This window comes from Macaca fascicularis, chromosome 10 (assembly GCF_037993035.2).
Source record: "Macaca fascicularis isolate 582-1 chromosome 10, T2T-MFA8v1.1".
NCBI lineage: Eukaryota > Metazoa > Chordata > Mammalia > Primates > Cercopithecidae > Macaca > Macaca fascicularis.
In genome coordinates this window covers 27324655-27341509 of record NC_088384.1, presented here as the reverse complement: position 1 = coordinate 27341509, position 16855 = coordinate 27324655, and the positions used below count along the sequence as shown (strand labels likewise).

Below are 16855 nucleotides of genomic sequence, written 5' to 3'. Positions count from 1 at the left end.
TCATGACTCCCTTCTGAATGATGGAATATGACACAGATGATGGAATAGCACTTCTGGGACAGTTCAGGCTATTACAGCAAAGAGCTGTCGCCTGGGGAGCTCGTCAAAACAGATTTGTATTTCTCCCAGTTCTGGAGGCTGGAAGTTAGATACCAGGGTACCAGCCTGGTCAGGCCCTAGTGAGGAAAATCCCGCCCCATTTACTGAGCTTTTACAGGTACTGTCCTTTCCTTGGAGGACGGCTCAAATTTAGGAGCGTGGGTAGACTACCATTCAAAGCCCAGCTCCCACTTGTACCTTGGTGACCGTGAGGATGTCATAGAACATCCCTGTGCCTGTTTTCTCCTCTGGGAAATGGCATTAGTGAGAATTGCTTCCCTTTTTAATCACAGAAAATAAAGCATGCAAAGAAGTTAACTCGGTGCCATTGGGCAGAGAGTGAGAGCCCAGCAAACCAGAGAGATCAGCTTGCCCACAGCAGTGGCGAGGAGTGCGGAGAGTGGGTGAGGCTGGGGCAGGAAGCAGGCCAGCCTGCCAGAGCCCAGGAACAGGTGAAGGGCAAGAGTGAGCTCCTCACCCTGAATTCTCAGGGGACACAGGCATGCAGGGCCTGTGGGGAGCACAATCATCAGGGCTGCTCTCGTTCCCCTAGTTCCCTCCATATCTGTCGTGGTCCCAGGGCCCCTTCTCCCTGTGTTTCCTCTCTGCCCTGCTTTCTTCCTGGCTGCCCTCCTAGGACTCATTTTTGGCCCTGGTCAGGTGGAGTCTTCAGGTAACTGTAGACCTATTAATAACTCCTCTGAGGTTCAACATGCCATTTATTGAGACCTCGGAGCTTAGTGGGAAACCAACTCCTGCTGGGACCTGAGAGAGGGCTGGAGGGAGCTGACAGTGCAATGGCAGTTTTCCCTGGGGCAGCCAATCCAGGGCCCACTGGCAGGTATCTGCTGAACTTGAGCTTTGTTTTGAGTCTCTGGGGTTCTGAGGTGTGATTTCTCCTCTGAAGATATGCTGAGCCCCAGCTGGGTGCCTTAGCCTCAGACATGGGTCCCCCTGAGCTGGGAGCTGTGCTCTACCCTCAGTGTCCTAGGACACCTCACACCTGGCCCTGCCCATTCTGGCTTCCGAAGCCAACAGAGAGGGTCTGTAGAAATTCCTAGATATGAAAGGGCTACAAATAAGTCATAGAAAGTATATTTACATAACGCATTGCTTTTCAGCCATCACTATACGTTTACTTCAGCAAAGGCAAAATTTTAAAATGTTAATACCCTGTGTCACCCTGCAGAGATTTGCGTTTATTTGATGAGGCAGGAGATAGGCATCTTTGGTTTTTTGTTTGTTTGTTTGATTGTAACAGGATCTTGCGCTGTTGCCTGGGTTGTAGCCCAGTGGCATGATCATGGACATTGCAACCTTGACCTCCCAGGCTCAAGAAATCCTCTCTTCTCAGCCTCCCAAGTTGCTGGGACTATGGGCCTGCACCACCATGCCATGCTAATTGTTGTGTTTTGCAGAGATGGGGTCTCACTATTCCTCCCCAGCTGGTCTTTTAAAGTCCTATTCTCAAGCTATTCTCCTGCCTCTGCCTCCCACAGTGCTCAGTTTACACACCTGCACTACTGTGCCTGTGTCCCTTTATCTTTTAAGAGCTTCCCTAGTGCTTTTACTGGGCATCCAAGCAAAGAAGGCTTTGCTTGCAGAAGGCTCATGGAACCCTGTTGAGGCTGCATCTTCTTCACAGCCAGCAGATTGTTCCCTGAAGTGTCTGCTTAGCAGTGTATAGGCTATTTATATTAAGGGCTTTAGAAAGTTTTTGGGTTTGAGGGCTGACTGCGGCATGAGTGTTGGCTGTGGGATCTGTCACAACCTGGTCCTATGGGACACCCAGTCTAAGATCCTTCTTCCCAGGCCACCATCCTGTCTCCCACTGCCCCTATGGCAGGAGGCCAAAGATCATGACTCCGTGGACAGAGGCACCCAGGTGCGGGACCGAAGTGGAGTGACTCCTTGGGAGGGGTGACTTACAGCTGCTTGCTGGAAGGGTGTTGGGAAGTATTGGTCCGCCAGCTGTCACGTCCACCTGTCCCTGCTGAATCCCAGCGATCCTCACTTGGTGTCTGGGTCTCAGAAGGGTGTGGCCCTGGGTTCTTGGCTGGCTGAGCTGGTGGCTTGGCAGTCTCTTGGGGGCTCTTGTATGTGAAGCCTGACCTGAGTTGCTTCAGGAAACTTTTGCCCCTAAGTCTGCCTCTTTCTTAAGAGCAGAGCCTTTGTGTGGAGATCTGGCTGGCCTCCCTAGCATCCAGCCTCTTCCGTTCTGTTATGTCTGGGTTTGAGGCTGTGTGGAGGGGTCTCTCCATAGAGGAGGCAAGGTCAGTCGTGTGGGTCAGAGTGAAGCATGGTGATCCCAGCTGGCTGTGCCCGGCCTTTGACTGGAGGAGTCTGAGAATGACCAGGCCTGGGGAGCTGCCCTTCCTGGGAAACAGCATGTCTCCTCCCCTATTGTGGAGTTTCTGGATGTGACCCAGAGTGTGCTGGGCCTCTGTAGCATGTGCTGGGTGTAGCTGTGTGATTCAGGTTGGGAGGTGCAGGGGATCATCTGCTCTGAGCCAGGTAAGGCCTGGACAGGACTGGGGCAGCCCTTGAAGAAGCCAGGTCTGGTGGGAGAGTAGACATGGGTAGGAAGGGGACAGGGTCACCAGGACTGTGTGTCACTTGTTCTTGCTGCTTGGTCTACCCTGGGAGTGAGGACAGAGGTGGAGGCTGCTGTGGACCCACTTTGGCTTCCTGAAAGCAGGTGTTCACGTGGGGAGCACGGCAGGTGGAGGACAAAGCTGGTCTCTGAGATGTTGAGTGGTTCTTTGTATATCATTGTCCTTTTCCTTTCTGCCATCCCCAACAGCTCTGCTGTACCAGCCCCTTGACCAAGTTAGTCACTCAGAGCATCCTGGTCCTACACATGGGTGTTATGGCCCCTGAAGGGCCAGAGAGGGCTTAGGGGTTTCTCAGAAGAGTGAGCCCAGGGTGGGAGGTCACCAGAGTCACTGAGAACAGACCATTTGAAAAGTTGGGCAGAGGGATCCTGGGCCCTGAGTATGCCTGCCTTGACCTGTGGTAACCACGCCAACAGGGCCAAGGCCTCAGTAGAGCTTAGCTACTGAGCTTGGCTTTTGGCCAGTTGCTCTCTTGGTGCAGGCAGGAACGTCTTACTTCCCCAACCGCTGTCTTTTGGTCTCCAGGATCCTTGGAGCAGCTGCAGGGTGGGTAGAGGGGTGTTTCTCCCAGCTGTTTGGTGAGATGAGCGTCCACCTGGCTGCCTCTGCTAGGGGAAAAGAGTAATGACTGCAGCTGGGAGAAAAGCGAGCCGGGCCCTTTTAGAGTCAACCCTGCTGCTCCGATTCTAATTTTCCGTTCACATTTTGCTGGCAAGAGTGTGGGTCCCTGAGGGCCTGCCCTTGAATTCTTTTGGTGAGAACTGAGCATTGCTCAGGAGCTTCTCATTAAGCCCCAAACAGACGGCCCCCAATTCACCACCTCATCCCTTACCAGGACCTGCTGAAGCACACACCTGTGGACCACCCAGACTGCCTGCCACTACAGGATGCCCTCCGCATCTCCCAGGACTTGTTTCCAGCATCAGGGCAGACATTGACCCCACTGGACTGCAGTCACAATGGACTGCCAAGGTGGAGGTGAGCTCAGGGTCCAGCAAGGCCTCGCGCTCAGGTTAAGGATCCCAGGGTGGACCAGATCCCCTGTCCCTTCTCTGATGGCACAGGCATTGCTCTGTGCTGCTTGTCTCTGCAACCCTGATCCCCCATTTCCAGCCAAGGAGAGGACTTCGGTTCCTGGTCACGCTGATTTGATTCCGTGTGGCATTCTGGGCCCTAGGCTGAGAGCTTTAAGCCCAGTGTCTCAGTCATCCTCCAAAGAATCCAGTTAGCCAGAAGAGGACACAGGCCCAGAGCGTCTCTCCAGGTCCACCGCACAGTCTTTGAGCTGTGTCAGAGCTGGATTCTTTATCTGGGGTTGGCTGGGTGGAGGCCCCACGCATTGTCCCCCGCACCAGGGAATTCGTTCTATGGGTACCTCATACTTGAGTGCAGATACATGCCTGTGCCGTGCCATCAGGGTGACCCGGGAGGCTGAGGGAGCAGGACATCTCAGCCACTTTAGATTGGTCTGCACGAGAAAAAGCCAGGAAGGGAGCCCCACAGAGGAAAAGGCTGGTACTAGAGGTAGCTGAGGCCATCCAGGTTGCTGGAACATTCCACGTGGGCTCCTGGATGTCAGCAGTTTCCCTGGGGGCCCTTCTTGGTGCAAGGGTGTGGGTTAGTCCAGTGAGGGGAAGCATTACTCAGCATTAGAGGCACAATTCACCCCTGTGGGTCGGCAGCCTGGCCCAGATCAAAGGCTTCCCGACCCATAGAGGTTGTTAAGTGGCCCTTAGGAGTGAAGACTGCCAGAGTTCATGTTCGTTTATTACATTTGTGAGTGAGGGGCGAGTCTGGAGGGTGTCTGATGGTGCATAGGGAGCTGTTTCTGTGCAGTTGTTGGTTCAGGTTTGCAAAACCATGAAATGTCACTAGTTTGTTTTGGTCTGGGGATATCTGAAAAATCTCTGGAAGACTTAGAGTAGCATCGGTTGCAAGTCATCTTAACTGTACACTTTCAGTACACGCAGCTACACATTGCAGTATACGAAGGTCACACGGTGTGTCATGGAGACAGGAAAGGCTGGGACAGATGGTTGCAGCCCCATTGAAGCCCTCCTGACTCTGACGGTGGCTGAGGGATACTCTGGAAATCCTCATGGAGTAGAAACCATCCAGAACCCAGTTGATAGGCGGCTGCAGGTCCCCCCAGGACACTTCTGCAGCCCTACCGAAGGCAGCCCAGAGTCTCCCATCCCCTGGGTGTATCTTTTTAAAATGTGTCCATCATATATGAATTTGGGTTTGGTATTTGGCTTCCTCATTGTGTCTGTTGTTCTGTATTTTTGTGTTAATGCCAATACCGTATTGTTTGGATCACTGTAGCTCTTCTATGTCATTTGTAATCAGGGAGCATAATACATCCATGTACTTTGTATTTCCCAGTGGTGAGATTGCTGGATGACGTAGTGGTTGTATTTTTAGTTGGAGGAGGAACTGCCGACTATTGCTCGTAGTGTGTACACCAATTTCCATTGCCACCCATAGTGTCTAAGAGGTTCCCTGCCTGCAGATCCATGCTGGTGATTGCCTGTTAAAAATTCTGTTTTTGCTTTTGGCAACATTCATTTTATGTGGATGGGGACACTGTCTTAGTATGGCTTTGGTTTACATTTTTGTGATGATTAGTGATGTGGGCAACCTTTTCCTTTATCTGTTACTTCATTTCCTGTCTTTTCAGAAATGTCTATTGGTTCTTTGCCCAAGTTCTGTTGGATTGTTTGGTTTTGTTTATTTTCTTATTTTGTGTTAGTTTCTGGTATATGTCAGATGAACAGCTTCAGCTATATGATTCCTTATACTCAGCGGCCTGGCAGCATCCTCTGCTCATTCCATCTCTTCTGCTCAGTGACCACTGCCTGTGTCCCATCCTTCTCCCTCCCCAGGGCAGGGCCCAGACCTCCTACCTCCCATGTTTCCTTATCCTCATGGAGGCCTGGCCCAGTGCGGGGCCAGCCACATGGCACAGTGTCCAGGGCTTTTCTGGGTGGTGGGCAGGCCAGTTGGCATGGAAAGTGGTGTCTGGGGTTTCTGAGTTGACTACTGAAGGCAAGGTCCATGCTTGGGAGTGGAACTGTGGATGTGCGAGCAGACAGTGACTGGTGAATGGCAGAGACCAACTAGGCTGTCAGATCTCTGTACCATGGTGGAGTGTGTGTCCTGTGACCAGGAGAGGCATGGGGGGGACAGCCCTGTGGTCCCTACACAGCTGCTCAGTAAGGAGCCAGGGCCTCGGGGCTGGGCCCTGGGCTCACCGATAGGGACTCAGCCGCCGTGTCCTCTCTGGCCCAGCAGAGTCTCTGAGCAGAGACCTTTGCATGGTCTTGGCAGGTGCTTCCTCCCAAGGCTCCCTTAACAGATAAAGCAAACCTTCCCCATCCTGGGTCTGCAGTGTGATCCCAGCCCCCAGCCCCAGGACTCAGGGAGGGCTGGGCAGTCTCAGATGGAAACAGTTTGCAGAAGCAGCTTCTTCTCTGGAGAGGGTGGAAGAAAAGGAGGCCTGGGCATTGCAGCCCCATGGTGGGATAGGGGGCTGAGTCCACCACATCCTGGACTCCTTGTGCTCCTCTCTCACTGCATAGGTTGCGGCAGGCCTTGGACACCAGGCTTCAGTTTCCAGCTTGTGTCAGCTCCTCTGCCTCAGACTCCATGAGCATTACACTGGTGGGTGCCCACATTCACCATTGTCTCTGCCTGCAACCTCCCTCTCCCAGCCTGTGCTGACTCGGCCACCCTCCACCTGTGCATCCCTGGGGCATCTGCCACGCTCACCTGCACCCTGAGCTGACTCAGGCAGCCTCCTCACCCCCAACTCACCTCTGCGTACCTGGGGGTATCTCAGGCTCACCTGCACCCTGTGGTGACTCGCCGTCCCCACCCAACCTGTGCATCCCCGGGGGCATCTCAGGCTCACCTGCACCCTGAGCAGTGGCTTCCATGTTGGTGACTATACAATATGCTGGGAAACCTCCCTGATTTCTCCTAAGATACAGCCCAGACTCAGGCAAACAGCAGGGCTCTGCGCTGAATCTGATTTTCACTGTGCTCCTACTCATGGCAGTGGAAGCTGCTTTAGCTCCTTGCCATGTTCGGATAAGTAGCATGTAAGACAAAACCCCTGGGCCTGGAGACATTGACCGTGAGCATCTTCCCACTAAGAAGCTTCTGTGGGGCCCCTGGAGGAGCCGCCTGCCACTTAGTAAGACATGTCCATGAGCAGGAGAGAGAGAAGTGAACAGGTGGTGCCTTAACACAAGGCAGGCTCTGCCATCTTGGGAAGGCAAAGACAGATGAGGCAATAGAGCACAATGCACAGCCCACTAGGGTCTGGACTAAACTCAGGAGTCAAAACTGTTTTCTGTGCCTGGAAATCCTGATGGATACAACCAAGTCCATCCACACTTGGGTCCAGCATCTGATGCCACACAGAGTGAGCCTGGTGTCTCTAGTGATGCGCCCAGGGCTGACATATCGACACTCATCCTGCACATGGACACACTTTCCCCTTTTCCAACCTGACTACAGTGAGGTGGACACGGCCTCTAACCACCCTCACAGGTAACATCCCCCAGAGCCACCCTCCTCTTCTCTCCACAGTCACTGCTTTCCTCAGGCCTCTTCATCTCTCCTGGGGGCTCTCGGGTCTTTTTTTTTTTTTTTTTGGAGATGGCGTCTCGCTGTTGCCTAGGCTGGAGTGCAGTGGCGCGATCTTGGCTCACTGCGAGCTTCTCCTCCTGGGATGACGCCTTTCTCCTGCCTCAGCCTCCAGAGTAGCTGGGACTACAGGCGCCTGTCACCATGCCCGGCTAATTTTCTGTGTTTTTAGTAGAGACGGGGTTTCACCGTGTTAGCCAGGATGGTCTCAATCTCCTGACATCGTGATCCGCCCACTTCGGCCTTCCAAAGTGCTAGAATTACAGGCGTGAGCCACCACGCCCAGCCCAGGGGCTCTCGGGTCTTAACCCAGCTCCACGTAAGGATTTAGAGACATGTGACCTTGTTCCTGCTGTGGGTTCCCTTCTCCAGGGACTCCTCTCTAGGAAGGACCATCTCCAGGCATCAGAGCAGCACACAGCCCTTCACAGCCTTCCTCCTCCTCTCAGCCCCATGGCCCGGCTCTCTGCTCCGCACCCTTGGTCAGTCTCTTTAACAAGACAGTAAATTATTGCTCATTTCCTAAAAATGCTGCATTCATCCAGCCCGAGAGTGTTTGCAAATGGAGGCTGTTGATGCATTTTTTTCCTTATTATTTTTCTTTTTTCTTCCTTTTTGGCTCCTTTCCAATTAATTAACTAACCTCCCTGGGAGTGGCCTCAGGCTCTACACAAGGTGAGAGCTGAAGTCCTCAGCAGGTGGAGGGTGGGCAGCGTCTCTCAGCGCGGCGTGTCATTATTTTTTAGCTCCAGCATCAGTTTCCCTAGAACTCCCAGGACAGTACCTCAGCCACGCAAACCATTTGGCTCAGGCCCCTGAAGTCCCTTGCACGAGTGAGAATCTCTCCTGGTCACCTACTGAGAGATATCTGGTGATGGCACGGCACAGTGGGCATGGCTGTGGTACGTGGAGCAGGAAGGTGGGTCTGTGTGGTTTTCCCATGCCCTGAGCTTCCTGAGACCTGAAGTCCCCGCAGCTGTGGGTCTTGTGCCTCCAGCCCAGACCTGCAGGGAAGACAGTGGATGGTGTCTGTCACTGTGTGGCCTGGCACTCTGAGGAAGTGGAATTGTTAACACTTGGCTCATCTGCTCTGCATTCCTCCTCCCTACCTAAAACATAAACTGCTCCAAGACAGGTCTCGCAGAGAACCAGCCCAGGGCTGGATTTGCATGGAGAGCTGCCCCCTGGGTGTGGGGAGGTGCTGGGAGGAATGGAGGCCACTCACACCCTGCCTTGGAGGGAGCGACTCCCAGAGGCCACAGGGGCATGGTCATTCCTCCCTTCTTCTTTCTCTTGTCCCCACACACCCCTCTCCTCTCCGTGCACACATTATTCTGGACTCTGCAGTTTCCAGCTTCTCTATCCCTCCAGAGGTCAGGTCTCAGCCTGTGCTGACCCAGCGGTCGTCAGGGCTGAGCCTCCAGAAGGCAGAATCTCCACCCGCAGAGAACACCCGCCACATCCCGATTAACTGGGGTCCTGCTCCAGGGCCACCCGGGAAATGCCTCAACATCTTCTCTGCTGGGATGAGCCTGCTCTGAATCCCAGGGCAGGCCTCGGCTCCCAGTCAGCAGCTCAGCCTCCCAGAGCTTCTCTGGGCTGCAGTAAGTGCAGGAGGTGGATGATGACGTTGACCCGGGACAGTAGCCTCAGTGCCGATCACACGGTGCTCAAGGCCATGGGAATGGAAGACCTGAATTCCCCTCACTGTCAGGGCAGGGCTGCCCCCACTCCAGCCAGGCTGCACCTCTGCTGAGAAGTTCTTCCACCCCAACCCAGGGTACAAGGCCTAACATTCCTGAGATGTCATCCCCTTTTCTCCACCTCTCCATGATTCAACCATGGGCTGCTTTGATGGAAACTTGTAGGTGCAGTTGCCCTTGGGGTAATAGAAAATCATTTCTTTAGCCTTGGGGTGGGTGAATGGACAGTTTCTCCATCCTGCACAGGCTAGACACAGGAGCAGGGGTCACAGCTGTGCCCACCCCAGAGACAAGCCTCATCCCATTGCTCAGTCCTGGAAACTCTGGCATCCTCTCAGGCTGGCGTGTTTTACCTCCAGTTTCTTTCTACTCCATCAGCGATCCATAAAACATCTTCTTTCCACCCTGAGTCTTCCACTCTACTCCAGCTCCTTCCATCTGGATTTCGTGATTCCATGGGTAGGATGGCTCTGAAGGTCAGAAGAGGCTGTTCCTCTTGGCTTCCTTGGCCAGCAAGTCCAGGACGTCCGCTCTGCAGGACTAGAGCCCAGGACTGATGACTGCAAATGTCAAAGGCATTTTAGAAAAATATCTTAGATTGCATGCACCACAAAACAGGAGGCGTTGTTCCACTGTTTTTCCATCTTGTTAACCATATTTTCCATCAATATCAATATTCTCTGTTCAAGAAATACAGTTTTTTGAAAAAAATAGGATGCATTTTAATTTCATCTTCAGCACAGTAGTACTATTCTATGTTTAAATCAATGTTATGGAGGTAGGATTTATATAAAATCACATGCATCCATATTAAGAGCACAGCTTATGAGAAATGACTAATATGTAAAAATGGATAAACATATATGTGAGAGAGAGCGTGTGTGTGTGTGTGTGTGTGTGTGTGTGTGTGTGTGTAGAGAGAGAGAGGGGGGGGAAATCTTTCAGCAGCTCCACAATGAACATACAGACTGTTACTATCACCCATAAACATCTCTCATGCCAAATTTCAGTGACTGTCTCACCAACCCTGGCCCCAAGCACTAGGAATTTGCTTTCTGTCACTATAGATTAGATTTCTCTTGGGTAGGATTTCATCTCGGTAGGAACATGTACCATGTCCTCTGTTGTACCGACCTTCTAGCACTCAGCACAACAGCTTTGCAATCCACTCAGGTCATGTGTCTTGTGATGCTGTGCAGGGCTCCATTTTGTGGACATACTTTCATTTATTCACCTACTGGCAGTCACTTAGGTTGTTTCTAGCCTAACCCATTATGAACAATCCTGCAATGTCCCTTCCTCTATAAGTCATGGTGTAGACACACATTTTTGTTTCTCTCGGGCAGTTCACTAACAGCAGAATGTAATATCTTACATGGGGAAGAGTGAGCACGCATTTGCAAAGCGGTTGTGTTCCTGGCAGCAGATCTCAGAGGTGTAGTTGTCTGTGTCCTGTCAAGAGTTCTTCCTGCCGCTCGACTCCCTCCGGGCCATCATTGTGTTTGTGTAATGAGAGGGCATGATGACTTAATTTTCCGTTTTAGACTCAAACTGCTTGATACATATCATATGCTTATTAAACGTTTGCACAGATTCTCTGGCCAAGGGGCCGTGTGGCTCCCTTCCCACTTCTCCCTGGGCAGTCCCTCATGGTTCTGCTTGCATTGCTGCTGCTTGTCTTCCTGAGTCCTCCACGCTGGCCTGTGTGGTGCTCACTGGGAACAGGAGAGACTTGCAGGAGCAGGTACAGCACCTGGGACCCCAGCAGGCACTTCGGGCCGGGCTCTGCAGAGCCAGGACAGCTGGGAAAGCTCCAGGCCCGGGTACCATGAGCTCGTGGTGGCTGATGTGCAGCAACTCAGTAGCAGAGACTGTCCTGTGAGTCCCCTAGAGGGGAGCTCTTCTGTCTGGAAGCTCCTACCCTGCAGGGACCTGGTGTGACCCCGGGAGCTGGGGGTGGCCCTGCGGGAGCAGGTCTAGAACAGCACTGCGATGGGCCGTCTATACCATGGCCGGGCTCCTCTCCTGCTCATGGTCCTGGCTGCCTGCACAGCTCAGGGGAGCTTCTGTGCTGGGGGAGGGCAGGCAACACTGAGCCTTCCTGCCCCGTCTCCTCTCCTGAACTTTTGGTCTCACATCTGTTTTCAGGAGCGGCCTCCCAGGCTGTGGTAACTCAGGAAGCGTCACTGTCCAGAGCTCCTGGAGGGCTGGTCACACTCCCCTGTGGCTGGACTGCTGGGACCGTCATCACCAGTCACTCTGCCCACTGCATCCAACAGAAGCCCAATCTAATCTGTCAGCCCAGGGTCTCATAGGTGACACCAGGAACCGGGGCCCAGGGTCCCTGTCTGATTTTAGGCTCCCTGCTTGGCAACAAGGCTGCCCTCTCGTCACGCAGCCCAGCCCAAGCAGGAGGCCAGGTGTTACTGTGCTCCGTGGCACAGCAAGTCTCTCCACAGTGACGCAGATGGTCCATGTAGGGTGCTGTTGTAAAATTCTGTAAACTAGATGGCGCGCACACAACAGAAATTTACTTACACTGGGAAGTCCAACATGGAGATAGTGGGTGAGGCCATGCCGGATGAGGGCAGCTTCCTCCTTCATGGGCCGCTGTCTTTCTGCTGTGTCCTTGCAGGGTGGGCATGGGAGAAGCTACAGGAGGCTCTTTGGCGGGGCTCAGTCGTTATGACCTAATCTCTGCACAGAGGCTGTGCTTCCTGAGGTCATCGCACTGGGGGTTAGGATGTCCACACATGGCTTTGTGGACACACATTCAGTGTCTGGCAGGGGCAGCTTGAAGGGCAGTGGGGGAGGAGGGCAGTGAGCGTCAGTTACAGCTGGAGACCAGCAGGGCCTGTGGCTCTTTCCACTGATAACCTCTTGACAATTTTTTTTTTCTGGGGAAAAAAGGCCAAAGAGATTCCTGGAGAAACTACTCCATTAAATGAGCATGTCTAGGCAGTGCAAGAGGTGGACATTAGTGGAAGTGACGGTGTCCATCACGATGGCTCCTCAGGTCTGAACATGCTTTCCTAAATGCTGTTACTGGTCAACCAGTGTCATCTGAGATGACTTATGGGTCTTGCAGCTGGATTAGGGGTCACTCACAATTGCTCTTCCAGAAACAGCCTGCATTCCATGGCCAAGTTGTGTGCAGTGATGAAGGCCGAGCCCCCCACCCACTTCAGGACTTGGAGGGGCTGGCCCAGCTCCAGAGGTCATCATAGAAGGGGCTGAGTTTGCTGTAACAGCTCCACATTGAGGCTGATTCTTGAAGTTCCACAACCGCAGGAGTGTTGTTAAACCAGAAGTGAGCAGAGGGGACAGAAACACCAAGTTGCTGCTGTGAGACCTGGGAGTGCAGATGGGAGAGGTCCACGTCCAACCCCCACCTGACGCGCACTGGGAGAGCTGGGTCCCCAGGTTCTAGTGTCTGGGAGAGAGCTGTGCCCATGGATATCCTGCAGTGCAGGCCAGCACCAAACCCAGCCCAACCTCTCTATGCTCAGTTCTCAAGAGATGATAACCGACAAAACCCTAGTGTTTGATATTTGGTGGTGGCAGAGGCACAAAAGAGCAGGTCATGTGGGAAAGATGTTTGAGAAGCAAAGCAAGAAAAGATGACAAACCTGACACTCAGAGGCCACAGGCATAATCGCTTAACATTTTACATATTACACATATTTCCTTCTTTTCCGATTTCATCCCCCTCTTCCTTCTTCATCTCTGAAGCAGCAGGCCTGGCTGGGTTGCCCCTGGGAAGCCTCTTCATGGCGCCCTCTCTCCAGTGTGCACATCTGCCTGGAGTGTCTTCATTGTCACTGCTGGAATCATGTCTCCTGTGGCCAAACTCTGGAGACACAAACCAGCAAGAAAGGTGTTACCCAGAGGAGCTCACCCAGCCTCCCTGCTGCAGGAGAGGCCACGCTGGCTCCCACAGCAACTCCCTGCTCCGTCCTCTGCCTTCTCAGAACTTACCTGGGCTCTCTGGAGTCAGAGGCCTTCAACAAGTCACTGCTCACATTTGCAAACTTGCACATCTAGAGAGGACCCCCTTTCAACCTGCCTCTCCCCTGTCCTCCGGATCATTACAGCTCTCACCGCCAGCCTTATCAATGTGTGGCTCCAACCGCAATGGGCAGGCTTCAGGTCCATGATCCGATAAACAAATTGTGGCAGGTCAGAGCTGTTGCTGCAAGACTGTTCTGTGTGGATGGAAATGTTCTCTCTGCATTGGGTGCAGGGCTACTGGGCACTGGAAACGTGCCTAGTATGATGAAAGACTAGATATTACATTTAAAAAAAATTAAATAGACACCCCTGGCTAATGAGTGCCACCCTGGAGAGCATAGCGCTGGGGATCCAGAGATGCGGGAGACATCACCTCCCCTCCCCTGGTTTTTCCTTGCAGAGCAGCTATCAATGGACAAGTGTTACCTTTCATCTAATAGGCACTTCCTGTGCACAGGCACAAGTATTGGTCATTCTGTGAGGCCCTAGTGGGGGCTAAACAGTGGGTCACATCCAGGTCCTAGAGGGGTTCACAGCTGGGGGCCACTTGTAAGCAGAGTGAAGAACATGGCCCTGCAAACCCTGTGTTGGAAAATTAGGGAAGCGGCAGCAGAGGGGAGGGAACACCTCGCTGTCCCCAGGAGCCCACCCTCATCTCCCCTGGCCCTGTGCCACAGCCTGGAGTGTCATGAACTGCACACGTATAAAGTGTAAAATTGGATAAATGTTAAATATATCTCCTAATACGTATATACTTGCAATCGTGGAGATTGGAGTTTTTCATTTGGAAACTGACAGTAGTGGCTATGCTGCTAGAGGGGAAATGAATCCAGGGACTACTACACAGGCACATTCGGAGAACAGCGGACACATTCACACACACAGCACCTGCCCCGTACGCCAGCCTCCCACCATCCGAAGGGGAGTACAGCTGCTCCCTGAAACATGGCCATCACTCTTTATCTGGAAAATCAACTTCCGTTACCACTTCCCTGATCCTCACCCCCAACAGGAACCCAAAATCAAGGAGGCTTTTCCAACTAAAGCCAAAAGGAAAGTTCCACTTTCCACGTCGCCTTGACTTTTTCTCAGCAAGTGAGTGATTCCAGAACATGCCCCATTTTCACTCACTCTTGGGATGATCTGTAATCGAAACCGGAAAGGTTCCCTTGTCCCCTTCGCAAGGCGTGCGATGGGGGTGCGTTTTGCCTCTTTAGTGCGCAGCTGCTCAAACCTCTAGGGGAGCATAGAGATGGGCAGGTTGAGGGGCTCTGACCCCACGACAGTGTCTAGGGGTGGATGTTTACGGCTGAAGCCCCAGTTGGCGTGTGCTACTGTTTGCTCTTTTAGTTTGACGTCTATAGGCAGCTTATGTTAAACAGCTCAGTTAGACCCTTTACCTTGTCACAAGGACAGAGGGCTTTCTGTATCCCGGGGTCTCTTGCCTTGGTGTACGGAAGAATTGGATCACACGTGGGCTTGGAGTGTGAGTGCAAGCTTTTACTGAGTGGAAGTAGCTCTCAGCAGATCGGGGAGCCAGAAGGGAGGTGGTTTTCCCCTGGAGTCGGGCCATTGGCAGCCTGACTCTTCTCCAATGGTGGGCTCTTCTCTAACCACCCTGGCCAAACTCCACATAATTCTGCTTCTGTAGGTGGCCTGCCCACGTGCTGGTGCCTGACAGTGCGTTCCTCTCGACGTCCAGCCCCCTGTGTGTTCCTCCACCAATATGCTTCTCTCAGCGTCCAGTTGCCTCTGTGTCTTCTTTTGCCCAATCTGTTCTTCTCAACGTTCAGCCGCTTGTGTGTGTGTGCCTGTTAGGGTCTCGGGTTTTTATAGGCACAGGATGGGGATGTGGTGGGCCAGGGTGGTCTTGGGAAATGCAACATTTGGGCACGAAGGCAGGAGTGCCTATACTCACCTAGGTCTGTAGGGGTGGAGCCCTAGCCAGGGACCTCACCCTCCTCTCCCCAGCACTTTCCTTCCCCCTTTCCATATCATTTAAAGGGACCATGTTCTTCCCTTCCCAGCGCTTCTGTATCATAATCACAGACCAGCAAACTGAGGCTCATGTGCTGTTGTGTGCTGTTGGAAAAGGTCTTTTGTTCTCTTGGTTGCTTTAGAAAAACAGATGGGAAATTGTGTTTGGGTCAAAACCCCGCAGTGAGTGTGAGGACACCTGCAGGACGTGCAGGAGCTTTCCCTGGAGGATGGGTCTCCCAAGTCTATTTTGGTGGCAGTTGGAAAATTCTCAGTCCCAGAAGAAAGAAGTACAGGTGCTGAGGACAGGCCCTCTCCCAGGCAGTTTGTTTATAAGCTGAGGCTGCCATTCATGATTGACTCTGCCTTGTCAGGAAACGGTAGGTATCACATATTAATGTGTATTGCCAGATTTTCATATATGAACCAATTTGAAATGAAATGAAACAAGCGTCGTGTCTATTTTGGACAAAAACAAGCAATCTTTCCTTGCTGTGAGGTGGGACTCTTCCTCCAGCAGCCTCTCAGCAGGCCAGGAGGACAGAGTGGCTGGCTGGCAGTGTATTGGCAGTGTTGCTTCTGGATGACTCGGGGCCCTAGCTTGAGACGGACGCAGCACTGGCATGCATGGGCGTGGTAGGTTTGTCTCATGGGCTCAGCTGCTGCTGGGCCATCCTCCTGGGTGGAAGAGGCTGGGAAAAGAGGAACAGGACTGGGATGAGGCTCAGAGTCCTGAGGTGTGGAGCTAGAGACTCCTAAATCAACAGGAAATGGGCCAGGAATGGAGGCTCAAGCCTGTAATCACACCACTTTGGGAGGCTGAAGTGGGTGGATCATGAGGTCAGGAGATCGAAACCATCCTGGGTAACATGATGAAACCCCGTCTCTACTAAAAATACAAAAAATTAGCCGGGCATGGTAGCAGGCATCTGCAGTCCCAGCTACTGGGGAGGCTGAGGCAGGAGAAAGGCGTGAACCTGGGAGGCGGAGCTTGTAGTGAGCGGAGATGTCACCACCGCACTCCAGCCTGGGTGACAGAGACTCTGTCTCAAAAAAAAAAAAAAAAAAAGGAAATGCTCAGTCTCCCCTGTGCCCAACTCTACACCGTGATGCAACAAGTGCGCCCCTCACCTCTTGCGCCACATTGAACTGCCACTGAATTGCCAGTATCTCCCTGACGTCTCCCTAGACCACCTCAGCCTCCAGGGACCTGCATATGCCGCCAGTGCATTTCTCCTTTGTCACATAAGGTTTTGTGATTGATGGAAAGCAATCTTACTTTGGGGTCCTGGGTCTAATTCCCCAGAAAATATTGTATTATATTTATTCACTAAGCCTATTTCTTCAAGATAATCAGTTAAGATATTTTGAAAATACAATGTCAGGTCATTTAAAAATACCCGCTGTTTCCCATGCGATAGCTCTGCTCGCAGGCTTGCGTTTCCATCCCACGTGTGTGCTCCTTGGTCAGGGGCATTCCTGCTCACACAGGCAGGAAGGGCGGCTCCTTCCAGAGGGAGGTGTGGGCCGGGAGCTGCTGCTCTAACTCGGCCACACCAGGGAGCTTCAACCAGGCTGATGGGCCTCACTGACCACCAGGGCTCCTGCTGGTTCTAATTCATCCGTGTTCATGGGTAGCTCACGGAATTTAAATATTTCTGAGGATCTTTTCCTGGCTTTATTGAGACATAATTGAAAAATTTAAAAATGTGTATATATAAAGTATACAATATGAAGTTTTGATATGTGCAAACAATGTGAAATGATGACACCATCAAGCTAATGAATGTACCCATC

The 16855-nt window shown here is 52.5% G+C and overlaps 1 long non-coding RNA gene across 4 annotated transcripts in view; it reads left to right on the top strand.

Annotated features, from left to right (window-relative positions):
• Positions 1 to 16855, top strand: part of LOC102129824 (uncharacterized) — a 75960-nt gene that overhangs the window by 26500 nt on the left and 32605 nt on the right. The gene's annotated exons all lie outside the window — the stretch shown is intronic.